This window comes from Galeopterus variegatus, unplaced genomic scaffold (assembly GCF_000696425.1).
Source record: "Galeopterus variegatus unplaced genomic scaffold, G_variegatus-3.0.2 Scaffold3572, whole genome shotgun sequence".
Lineage (NCBI taxonomy): Eukaryota > Metazoa > Chordata > Mammalia > Dermoptera > Cynocephalidae > Galeopterus > Galeopterus variegatus.
In genome coordinates, this window is record NW_007729683.1 from 195750 (window position 1) to 207170 (window position 11421).

Here is an 11421-nt window from a genome sequence, read left to right on the forward strand (position 1 = left end):
CTGGCTGTGGTCACAGGCAGAGGCCAATGGCAGGACTGCAAGCCAGGAGAGATGCTTAACCGAGAGATTCTGCTGAGGGAGGCCCACAGGGACTTATGCTGGTTGGATGGGAGGGGAGTAGCAGATCCAGTCTGAGGAACCAGCTTGCGCCAGGCCAGGGGAAACACCAGAAGGAGCAGGCATCTGTGGGGGAAAGTGTGAGCTTTTCACAAAGTGACCTTGAACTGCAAAGGCTCCGGCAGGAGTGCCCAGTGGGCCACTTGAAAGCCAGGCTTGAGCCACTCCAAACCCCACATGAAAGAAGGAAGAGCATAACTAACCAAGGAAGACACTCGGAAACCGAGGTAATGGTTAAAAAAGTCTGGCGTGGTCCTCATTGGGAATCCAGGGCTGGGAACGGTCATGACCTGTGTTCAGAGGGGGTCCACGTGGACATAGAAGAGCTCTAGGGAGGGTGTGCAGAACTGGAGACTGAGGGCCGGCCCGTGGCTTACTGGGGAGAGTGCGGTGCTAATAACACGAAGGCCCCGGGTGGTCATGACCTGTGTTCAGAGGGGGTCCACGTGGACATAGAAGAGCTCTAGGGAGGGTGTGCAGAACTGGGGACTGAGGGCCGGCCCGTGGCTTACTGGGGAGAGTGCGGTGCTAATAACACGAAGGCCCCGGGTTCGGATCCCATATAGGGATGGCCGGTTCACTCACTGGCTGAGCGTGGTGCTGACAACACCAAGTCAAGGGTTAAGATCCCCTTACAGGTCATCTTTTAAATAAAAAAAAAACAAAAAACTGGGGACTGAAGAGGCACAGAGCCCTCAACAGGCTACTGGGAGAGGGGCCAGGCCAGGGATGGGAAGGGGTGTCCACGAGGGGAAGGAAGGGGCCCCCAGGGCCTCCCACAGCCACACTGGGAGGAAGTCAGAATGTTTGTCTTGAATTTTCCAGATAAAAAAACTGTAGCTCCCAGTACAGAAACCAACCCACCTCTCCCCAAATCACACCTTCAGTAAACACGTCTCCAGACTGCCTGCAAAAGACACAGATTCTCCCCTTGTTGGGCAGAGAGTTAAACAGCCAGAAGGCTGCTGTGATCCAATGGAGTTTGCTCCTGGCACAGAGAGTGCAATGGACGGAAGAGACAGAGCAGAGCCTGGAAATGGACTTAACGTGCAAGCAAGGTGACATTGCAAGTTGGGGACAAAATGCTGCTTTAATTGCAAATGGTGCCAGCACAGTTAACTCTGGAAGAAAAAGTATCCGAACCTCACACCAAATAAAGTACCACATGTCTCCACTGCTCCAACCCCACCCTCCAAGGCCCAGCATGTCATCGCATGTCTGTCCCCCCCTCCATGTGCAGTCTGCTCTATGCTCTGGGTCACTAAGATGCTGAAGTCACCCTGTGTGTGGGGCCTCTGAGCCATGAAGTCTCATGGAGGCTGAGCAGGCACAGCAGAAACTCGGGAAGAGGCAGGCAAAATGCACATGAAGGACGACACGTGTGACCTGTACAAAGAAGCACAAACACCAGGTGGGAATGACCCACCCAAGTCCTGGGGCTGTGGGATCTGTGACTGTCTAGACCAGGGGCTCAGGGAAGGCCTCGTGGGCAGTGAGTCCATCACAGACCTGATGCAGCAGCCATGTATCTGCCCACCAAGAGAGCACCTCCTGCTGTGGGCAATGTCCGGTATCCACTCACCTGGGAAGCCTGGCCAGTTCCCACGGGCTTTGGGAACCAAGCAGAGGTGCAATCAGAGCAGCTTCGGGAGGAGGGATCTTGGGACAATGTGCGGGAAGGCTCACTTGAAATAACAGGACTCAGGAGAGTCCTACTTAGAAAAAGAACAAAGGACACAAAATGTGTAGGATTTTAGCCTCATCATCTTGTGATCCTTTAAATTTGCCTAAAATATTACAAGTGGGTCCATAAAAACAGAGAGGATGAGGTGGGTATTCATTAGTATTAGTTGGTAAAAGCCATTATTTTTCTACCTAATTCAATAAAACCTGGGCACCACACAGAGTTTACAAATGATTTGCCCAAGATGGTTATATGTCCTGCAAGCTACCCACCTACCAACGCCACCATACAGTCCTTATAACAGGGTGAAATCAAAACAAAACAGATCATAGTTTCTGGCTGACGGAAGAGTCAACTATCACATTGGGAGCCTGGCTTGGAGCCTTTGGAAAAAACCTGTGGTCCCATCTCATGGCCCTGTCCTCCTGCAAGATCTTCCTTCTCCACAGGCACCCCCCTCTGGGATGCCCAGCCAGGCTCTGCAAAGGTCCCCACGTGCACCAGCTCCCACCCCCACAGGTTATCCCCCAGCCTCTGTCCACCTCAGCACCGGTGTTTCCTCAAACACTCTCAGGCAAAGACCCCTCAGGCCAGGCAGCTGCCTCCCACTCTGCCTGGGCTGCTTTGTTTCAGAACACCTGGCCAAGAAGAAATAAACTTTAAAATGACTCACAGGACTCTGTGAGCTTGCAAACTGCAAGAAGATAAAACAATATTTTAACAGGCTGCCCAACCAACAGGGATCCTGGGACTCTCATGTAGGACTCCATGATTAATCCTGTCGAAACTAACACAGGCTAGAACAACATTTAGCCAGAAGACTGCTGAAAGCTGCCAGTGTGTGGTCCTACATTTATGAGGATTGAGGGACCGGCTGATAGCGCATTCTCAAGCTGTGATGCTGGGCTTCAGCTGGGGAGGAGACAGTGTTTCAGAGAATGTCTTACCTTACCTGGAATGATTCCTGATATGTCCCAAGAAAAACCCAATTACTGGATGGACACCAGCCCAGAAGCTGGGGTGCACATTTGCAGGGGTCTTTCAGGTTCCCACGAATGGCACATTTCTGTGATTCTTACAGCGTTGGTGTTGGTAATGTCTACACCAAGCACCAAGCTCCTGAGCCTTCATCCAGAGCCAGAGGATGGAGGCAGGTGGGGGTGGCTGGGGCTTCCTTGGATGGAGGAGGGGGTGCAATCCTCGCTGAGCTCCCGGGCTGCTGCTGGCTCTCCAAGCATGACAGGGATTGATGGCACTGTCCAGGAGACACAGGTAGTCAGATGTACACTGTCTGGCTGCAGCAGCCTCAGCCTGCCTGTGGACACATGCACGTGTACGCATATGCTCACACACGTGTATACACACGCTCCTGTAAGCACACACACACAAACACACGTTCATGCAAGCAAACACACTCATGCAACTATGCCGCTAGCACCTGTTTTTTATATGTATATATATATGTATAAAAATACACTCTGAGTACGTGCACACACACATATCCATGCATACTCACACAAGCACACAAACCCCTGTGTATGCACACACTCATGGAAGCACACTCACGTACACCCTCAGCAAGGAAATGGTAGAGACACGCATGTGTGCAGAGCTGGGGAAGGAGGAGCAAGGGCTGGCTGTGTTCTACAAAGGCCCAGCCTGGGGATCTGGGTCGGGGAAGACCAGCTCCACCACTCGCTACTCAGTATCGTTGCTTAGTAACTTGATTTGAGGCCCAGTTTCTTTTTCTCTGAAAAGAGGATGACACTCTCTACTCAGAGGGGTTTTTCTTTCTGGAGGATAAATGTAGTGATAAACATTAAAGCTCCTTGTAAACTGCAGTGCCATTAAGAGTCGAGGAGTGTAGGAGCCGAGGAGAAGAGGAACGTACACACTGTGTACACTTATCGCAAGGGTGAAGAGTTACAGGAAGCTCCACAAAGAACGTGATCTGCCTGGAGTACATGCCCCGGCATGGGCCACTGTAGCCACGCGGACCTGGGGCTCTGGAAATAACTGTCCATTGTACAACAGCACAGGGTCCTAAAACAAGCGACATCCTGTCTTTATTTAAAATATCGGTACTCTGTTCATCGTCGAGTTTTTTCATTTTTGCATAAAAACGAATTTTAATTTCTTTCACATTGCAGTAAGATATTATTCATCGTGATTTGGTGCCCCTTAACTTTTGTGCAGGAGCTGGGTACCTCTGCCTGGGGAACTGCAGGTGACTGTCACCCCCATGCCACCTCTGATTTCAGTACATCCTCTGTGCAGCCCCATCCCTCTGCCTTTCCCCCTGCCTGCCCAGTCTGTAAAATAATAAATCCATTGTAAAGGGTTTAAAGAGGTAAGAAAGCTGGTCCATGACAGCAAGGACCTTACATTTTGGTTGCAAACAGTTGGAGCTACTGAGTTCTACAAGACAGGGCGGTGCAAACTGTCCTGGTCAATTTTGTAGGAAGACTTCTGGAGCTACAATCCTGCTCCCATCGTTCACCAGGGTGAACCTTCAGTGAAATAAAAATTTGGATTAGCACAAACAATGTAGAGGCCTCTTCAACAGAGAGAGATGGTGGCTCCTCTGGGGTGGGTCTCAGCTCGCAGCAATCCTGATAAACAGAACCCTCAGGGCTCAGAGCCCTCTCTCTGCAGTGAAGGGTTCAAATGACCTCAGTTGCTCCTAAAAATGCACTGGAGCTGGCAGTATTTTCTGGCCATTTGGGTCACTTCAGCACCAGACCTTAGAATGGATCTTGGGGGTGGTGGTGGGGTGGTGGTGGTGGTGGTGGTGGTGGGGTGTGTGTGTGTGTGTTACCACAATTTAAAAGGAAGGAAGGCAGACTACGTCTAGGTCATCTAAAACAAGAGGTCTGAGAAACCATCCCAGCCACAAGGAGCCCAAGGGAACATGGCAGCCAGATGTCATGTGGTGTCCAGAACTGGGTCCAGCAAGGACATGAGGTGAAACCAAGAAGATATGCAGAGGGTGCAGAGTTTAATACTAGTGTATCAGCACGGGTTCACGACTGCTCTGCTGATGTATGGGGACTCTTCTACCTTTGTAATTTTCTGTAAACCTAAAACTATAATACAACAAATGTTTTATTAAAACAAGCCTAGACAGGGTCTTAACAGCACAGTAAGATCAGGATCAGAAAGCGAAAGATGTCTCCTGAAGGTACCAAAGGTCAGAGTCACTTGGATTAAAGCTCATTTCCAAACTTTTCTGTAAACCTAAAACTATAATACAACAAATGTTTTATTAAAACAAGCCTGGACAGGGTCTTAACAGCACAGTAAGATCAGGATCAGAAAGAGAAAGATGTCTCCTGAAGGTACCAAAGGTCAGAGTCACTTGGATTAAAGCTCATTTCCAAACCTGCCCGAAGGGGTGCCCCCAAGTAGGATGGGATGGGGCAGCTGAACCACAGCATGCTGGAGCTCAGCGTCCAGGGCTCCGCATTCTCTCACCAGTGAACCTCAGCTCATTGGCACAGCCTGGGCTTTCTGGGCTGAAATAACCCACACCAGGATCCCCACAACTACAACACAGGACATTGGGAGGGAAGCCCAGTCCCCTTGGGAGGCTCTGGAATCCTTCTGGATGGGGGAACCGGGGACACCTCGGCCAGATACCACTGAGAAGCTGCCACCCAGGACATCCTCATTGGTTCACTGGCTTGTCCATGGAAGCCTGGACTCAGTTTACCCCCTGCCTCCTTTGCGTCATCCCAAAGCAGAAGAGCATAGAGCTGATAAGCCTCAAAAAGGAATTAAAAACAAATAGTAATTAAAGTAACACATAGCTTAGGCACATGAAGTTCCACAGCCACGTGGTCACTGCCCAACCTCTGGGCTCCGCCGTGTTCAAGTTTCTTTCTGGAAAACCTGGCCAGGGCAAGGGCCTTCAAACACTGAGATAAAAACATAGAAGGTCTTGCTAAAAGCACAACCTGCATGTTGGTGCACATGCGTGTGCACACACGCGCACACACACACACACTGCCAGGCCCAGCACACATGAGACGACAGCACCAGCCATGCAGGAGAGGCTGGACTGCCCTAGTGCTCCTCCACCAGGTGGAGATGATCCCGAGTGTGCACCTGTGTTCATACATGTATATATGTGGTGTGTGTGTGCATGCTTGTGTGTTGCATGTGTGTGGTGTGTGCACGTGTTTGTGTGTGCCTATGTTTGTGTATGTGTGTGCATGTGCCGGTGTGTTCATATGTGCACATGTATGTGTGTGCATATGTGTACACGTGTGTGGTATGTGTGCATTTTGCATGTGTGCATGTATATATGTGTCTGTGGTGAGTGTGGTATTTGTGTGCATGCTTATCTGTGCATTGTATGGTGTGTGTGCATGTTTATGCATGTGTGCTTATGTGTATGTGTGCATGTGTGTGCATGTATGTGCATATGTGTGTGTGTGCCCACACCACTCACAGGCTCCCCGCCCAGGGCAGACGTACTTATCATGTGCTTACCTCCCCATTTCTCATAACGATGGAGAGCAGAGCTCTTCACTGAAGTCTGTGGTTGTTCTGCGCCTGACTGGGTGGTTTCCTGTGACCCGCACCAAATGATGCTCTGGGGAAGCGGTCAGAGGCGGGGGCCAGAGTGTGATCCCCACCATCCAAGCCCGCAGGCCGTGCATTTTCACAGCAGCAGGATGGGGAAAAATGCCCAGCTCAGCCAGGAGCCTGTCAGGAGGCTTGTCCACAACCTAGCGGTCAGGGCAAACAGCCAAGACCACGCGCACACACACACACACACACTGCCAGGCCCAGCACACATGAGACGACAGCACCAGCCATGCAGGAGAGGCTGGACTGCCCTAGTGCTCCTCCACCAGGTGGAGATGATCCCGGGTGTGCACCTGTGTTCATACATGTATATATGTGGTGTGTGTGTGCATGCTTGTGTGTTGCATGTGTGTGGTGTGTGCACATGTTTGTGTGTGCCTATGTTTGTGTATGTGTGTGCATGTGCCGGTGTGTTCATATGTGCACATGTATGTGTGTGCATATGTGTACACGTGTGTGGTATGTGTGCATTTTGCATGTGTGCATGTATATATGTGTCTGTGGTGAGTGTGGTATTTGTGTGCATGCTTATCTGTGCATTGTATGGTGTGTGTGCATGTTTATGCATGTGTGCTTATGTGTATGTGTGCATGTGTGTGCATGTATGTGCATATGTGTGTGTGTGCCCACACCACTCACAGGCTCCCCGCCCAGGGCAGACGTACTTATCATGTGCTTACCTCCCCATTTCTCATAACGATGGAGAGCAGAGCTCTTCACTGAAGTCTGTGGTTGTTCTGCGCCTGACTGGGTGGTTTCCTGTGACCCGCACCAAATGATGCTCTGGGGAAGCGGTCAGAGGCGGGGGCCAGAGTGTGATCCCCACCATCCAAGCCCGCAGGCCGTGCATTTTCACAGCAGCAGGATGGGGAAAAATGCCCAGCTCAGCCAGGAGCCTGTCAGGAGGCTTGTCCACAACCTAGCGGTCAGGGCAAACAGCCAAGACCCACAGAACCCGTGTGGCGGCCCCTGGCCAGGCTCCCTCGTGAGAACCTGGTGTTGGGGCCTTGCTGCCTTGGTTTCCTGCAGCCCATTGCCTCCCTCCAGCTGCAGCTCTCTCAACACTAACTGAGGCTTTTCCTTTCTAACACCCTGATATGTGCTTGACCCCCACTCTAATTCTGCCTTCTGAAGCCTCTGAATGGTGAAACTCTTCTGTGCACTGCATGTGGGTTGAAGATGCTGCCACCAGCTGTGGCCACATCGTTCATCTGCTACGGACACCTTAATCAACTTCCCTCTAAATGAGAACTCGGCTCTTAGAGCACAATTTGGAATGCCAAGAAGTTGATGTATCCCATTCTGACTTCCTTTTTCAACACTATTTGATAATAATTTCCTTAGAAATTTCAAATCAATGCTTTCTGTCATGCCTCCTGGCATTCTTCTGTAAAGCAGAGCTTTCCTTTATCAGTGGAGGCTACTTGGCTACCCTGAAATATATTTCCTGTTGAAGGGGCAAGATTAATGATTATTAAGCTTCAGTGTTCTTCAGATAAGAAGCTGACTATTTGCTGTAGAGATAGTGAAAACAGAGGACTCTCTCTCTTTCTTTTGATGATGATTATAAATTCACAGATTTTCTCCATTGTAGAGATAAAGACAGAAAGCTAAGACATAGCTTCTTTTCTCAGTGTTATGTAGCTAATGAGTGGCAGAGCCAGGCTGAGACCTAGGCCAGTCTAATACCAAGACCAATGTCCTAACATCAGACCCTTCTCCTTCCCTGTGGCCTGTGCTTTTTTAAAGTTTCTAAATACTGAGTCTGAAAGTACAAATTCTTGCAGTTCACTTGGTTAATCCCAACCTGAGTTAGTGTCACCTCGGTGGACCGCTGCCTGTCCTGGGATTTTATTTTCTCCTAATCATCATCCTATCTTCCTTTTTTTCAAGGTCATATTCACTGGTAGAGAAGATAGATGCAAGTGGAAACTGAGACGCTGCCTTCGTCCACATCACATTTCTCATCTGAGCAGCGGCCTACCCTTTTCTCGTTCATCTTTTTTCTATGAACAGAGCTATTAATGCCTCAAATATAAGCCAGAGAACTAAAAGAACTTCCAGGTGAAATACACATTCTCTTCCTCCCTCTTCCAAAGAGTCCCGCTGCAAGTATGCCAGTGGTTTTGTGGATTTCCTAATCCCCAGAGCACCAGCTCTCTTCTCAGTTCTATTTAATTTGGGTTTGTATAATAACAAGTGGTGTTTTGGCTACTTGATCTTATCTACTTCTGTGTCTGTTTATATGACTGACTGTCTCCCGGGTCTGGGCAAGGAGAGAGGTGGACCTGATATTGGGAGTATTTTCCTGTTGAAATAAAATCACCTGAGTCACGAATAAGTAAATAGTTAATCAACTCATGTATTTGCGGGTTAAATAAAATTTCGTTGACTGGATATAAATCAATGATTTAGAACATTGGTGTTAGGGCCGGCCCGGTGGCGCACTGCTACAGTGCGCCGCTTGGGAAGCGCAGCGGCGCTCCTGCCGAGGGTTAGGATCGAAGGGAAAATTAAGACATTATCAGATGAAGGAAAACTAAGAGAATTTGCGACCAGCAGACCTACCCCAAAAGAAAGGCCAAAGGTTGTTCTTTAAATAGAAAGTAAACAATAACATCAGGAAGGATAAAAGAACACAGTAAGCAGGAATATGGGTAAATACAATAGACTTTTCTCTTGAGTTTTCTAAATAATATTTGACATTTGAAACACAAAATACAATACTGTTTGATGTGACTGTAATGTATGTATAGGAATATTTAAGACAATTATGTTATAAATGGAGAGGAATGTAAAGGAAGGTAAGATTTTTCTGCTTTATTCAAACTGGAAAAATTCTGTTTCCGATAGACTATGATAAGTTTTATACATATAAATATGTATGTAAATATAATATAATACCTAGGGCAACAATTAACAACTATACAGAGACACACTCAGAACCACAGATAAATCAAAATGAAATTCTAAAAAATGTTCAAGTGACTCACAAAAAGGCAGAAAAACAAAAATAGGGAAAAAAGAGGCAGAGAGAACAAATAGAAAACAAAAATAAGTGGTAATTACTTTAAACAGAAACGATCTAAATACACCAATGAAAAGACAGAGCCAGGTGAAGTGTGTTAAAAAGCATGTCACACGCATAGGTTGCCTGTAAGGCATTCACTTCTAATATAACAATACAGGCATGTTGAAAGTAAAAGAATGGAAAAGTATATCACACAAACATTGATCAAAAGAAAGCAGGAGTGCCTACATCAATATCAGATCAAATAGACTACAGAGTAAAGATAATTACCAGAGAGAGACGGGGACATTATACAATGAAAAAAGTCAATCCACCAAGAAGATACAGAAATTCTAAGTGTAAAGCTGCAATTTTAATTTTTAAGAAGATATTCAGCTGTGTTGAGATAGTCTTGCTTACGTTTTCCTGTTTTCCTGACCATTGCTTTTCTGCGGGCCAAGGATGTTGGGATGACTGCCTATTCTGGTAACATGAGTGCAAATTGTATTTTTTAGCAGAGCTACCATGTGACGAAATAAGTAAGTAAAATGCCACAGTGTGGAGAAGAGGGTGGCATGCGAGGCACTGTGGTGCTGTAGCCACCTCGCTGTGGTTGGCAGTGTGCCCAATGGCAGGGACTCAGACACCCAGGTCTCAGACAGCTCTGCCCCTGAGCCACCAGAGCAGCCAGAAGATACTAAACGGAAAACTTCAACTCTGCTGCCCCAAAACGTTATTCACAAACATTGAAATGTGAGTATCACACAGTATTACAAAATACTATTATTCTTTTGATTTTTCGCAACCATTTACAAAAGTAAAAACCATTTACCAAAACAGGCTGCTGGCCAGTTGGGACCCCTTGTCCAGAGTCACCCACCAGGACCAGCTAGGTCCTGAGGGTCCAGACTGCTGAGTTAAACAGAAGCATGACAGGGATGTTCCCCTGCTTCTTTAGACCCTCAAGGCAGCACTGGGTCCTGTTCACTCTCTTGGCCAGGCGTATGGCTTCAAGCTTCCTGGCTTTGCTTTTCTGTGGTCAATTTTATCCCACAGGCCAAGGATTTGATGAGATTTTTACATCAGTGTTCATGTGGGATGTTAGTCTACAGTAATCATGGCCAAGGATGGCCTGGAGTCTGACCACTCAGGTAAGATTCTTCTCCACCCCCAGAGCAGGCCAGGGCAGTCAGAGGAGGGCTGGGGACAGGGTTGGGGGCTTGTCATCTGCCCATTGTCCCAGGGTTGGTTTTCTTTACACATAACAGCCCGATGTGTGGCTGCCCAGTGTTGCTCTCCTTAAAATCCATCCCTGGCTCTCATCCCCTTCAGAGCCAGTCCCAAGTGCCTGGTCGGCTTTTAGGACACTCTGTGGCCTGTCCCCTGCAGAACCTTTCATCCCCCGCCACACACACTTTTCACTATGCACATCGAACCATCCAGTTTGCCACAGAGACCAGCACACCCGCATGCCTTTGCGCGTGCTATGTCCCCTCTGGCTCCCAGGATGGGTCAGACACAGATCCCGCCCTACAGCCTGGAGGTACAGCTGGAAGATGAGATAGGGACTCAGCTCTCTATAGCACAGAGTCTCTGGCTCACAGGTGCACAGGAAGCCGCACTGCACAGGGCACGTCCACTGGCTGCTGGGGTATCAGGAGCGGCTTCTGAAGGAGGTGGCTCTAGCTGGGCCCATGCATGGGCATGACCACAGGAGATGGAGAGGAGGCATTCGGGACAGGGGAGGCTGGAGTGACGGGAGTACACAGGACAAAGGTGGGAGCAAGGCTGGGAGTGGGGGTGTGCCACCCCCTGGTTTCCAGGACAAGCCCTGCGGGGTGCCTGTTGCTCTGGGTCCAAATTTACATGCCCACAGCTCCAGTGATTTTCTCTTCCATCCTGTGAGCTTCAGGCCTCAGCCAGCCTGCTGGGCTGGCAGCTGCCTCTCATGCCCCTCCCTAATCCAAGGGCTTTGGGTTTTGTCCTGAGGAGCAGGGGATCTGCTGGAGGGTCCAGG

The 11421-nt window shown here is 48.8% G+C and overlaps 1 protein-coding gene across 1 annotated transcript in view; it reads left to right on the plus strand.

Annotated features, from left to right (window-relative positions):
* The window catches only part of UBIAD1 (UbiA prenyltransferase domain containing 1), a 23892-nt gene extending 15152 nt beyond the window's left edge, over positions 1-8740 (plus strand). The window contains exon 3 of the transcript XR_551432.1: positions 8288-8740. The gene's annotated coding sequence lies outside the window, so the exon portion shown is untranslated. The remainder of the gene's footprint in view (positions 1-8287) is intronic.
* The last annotated feature ends 2681 nt before the right edge of the window (positions 8741-11421 follow it).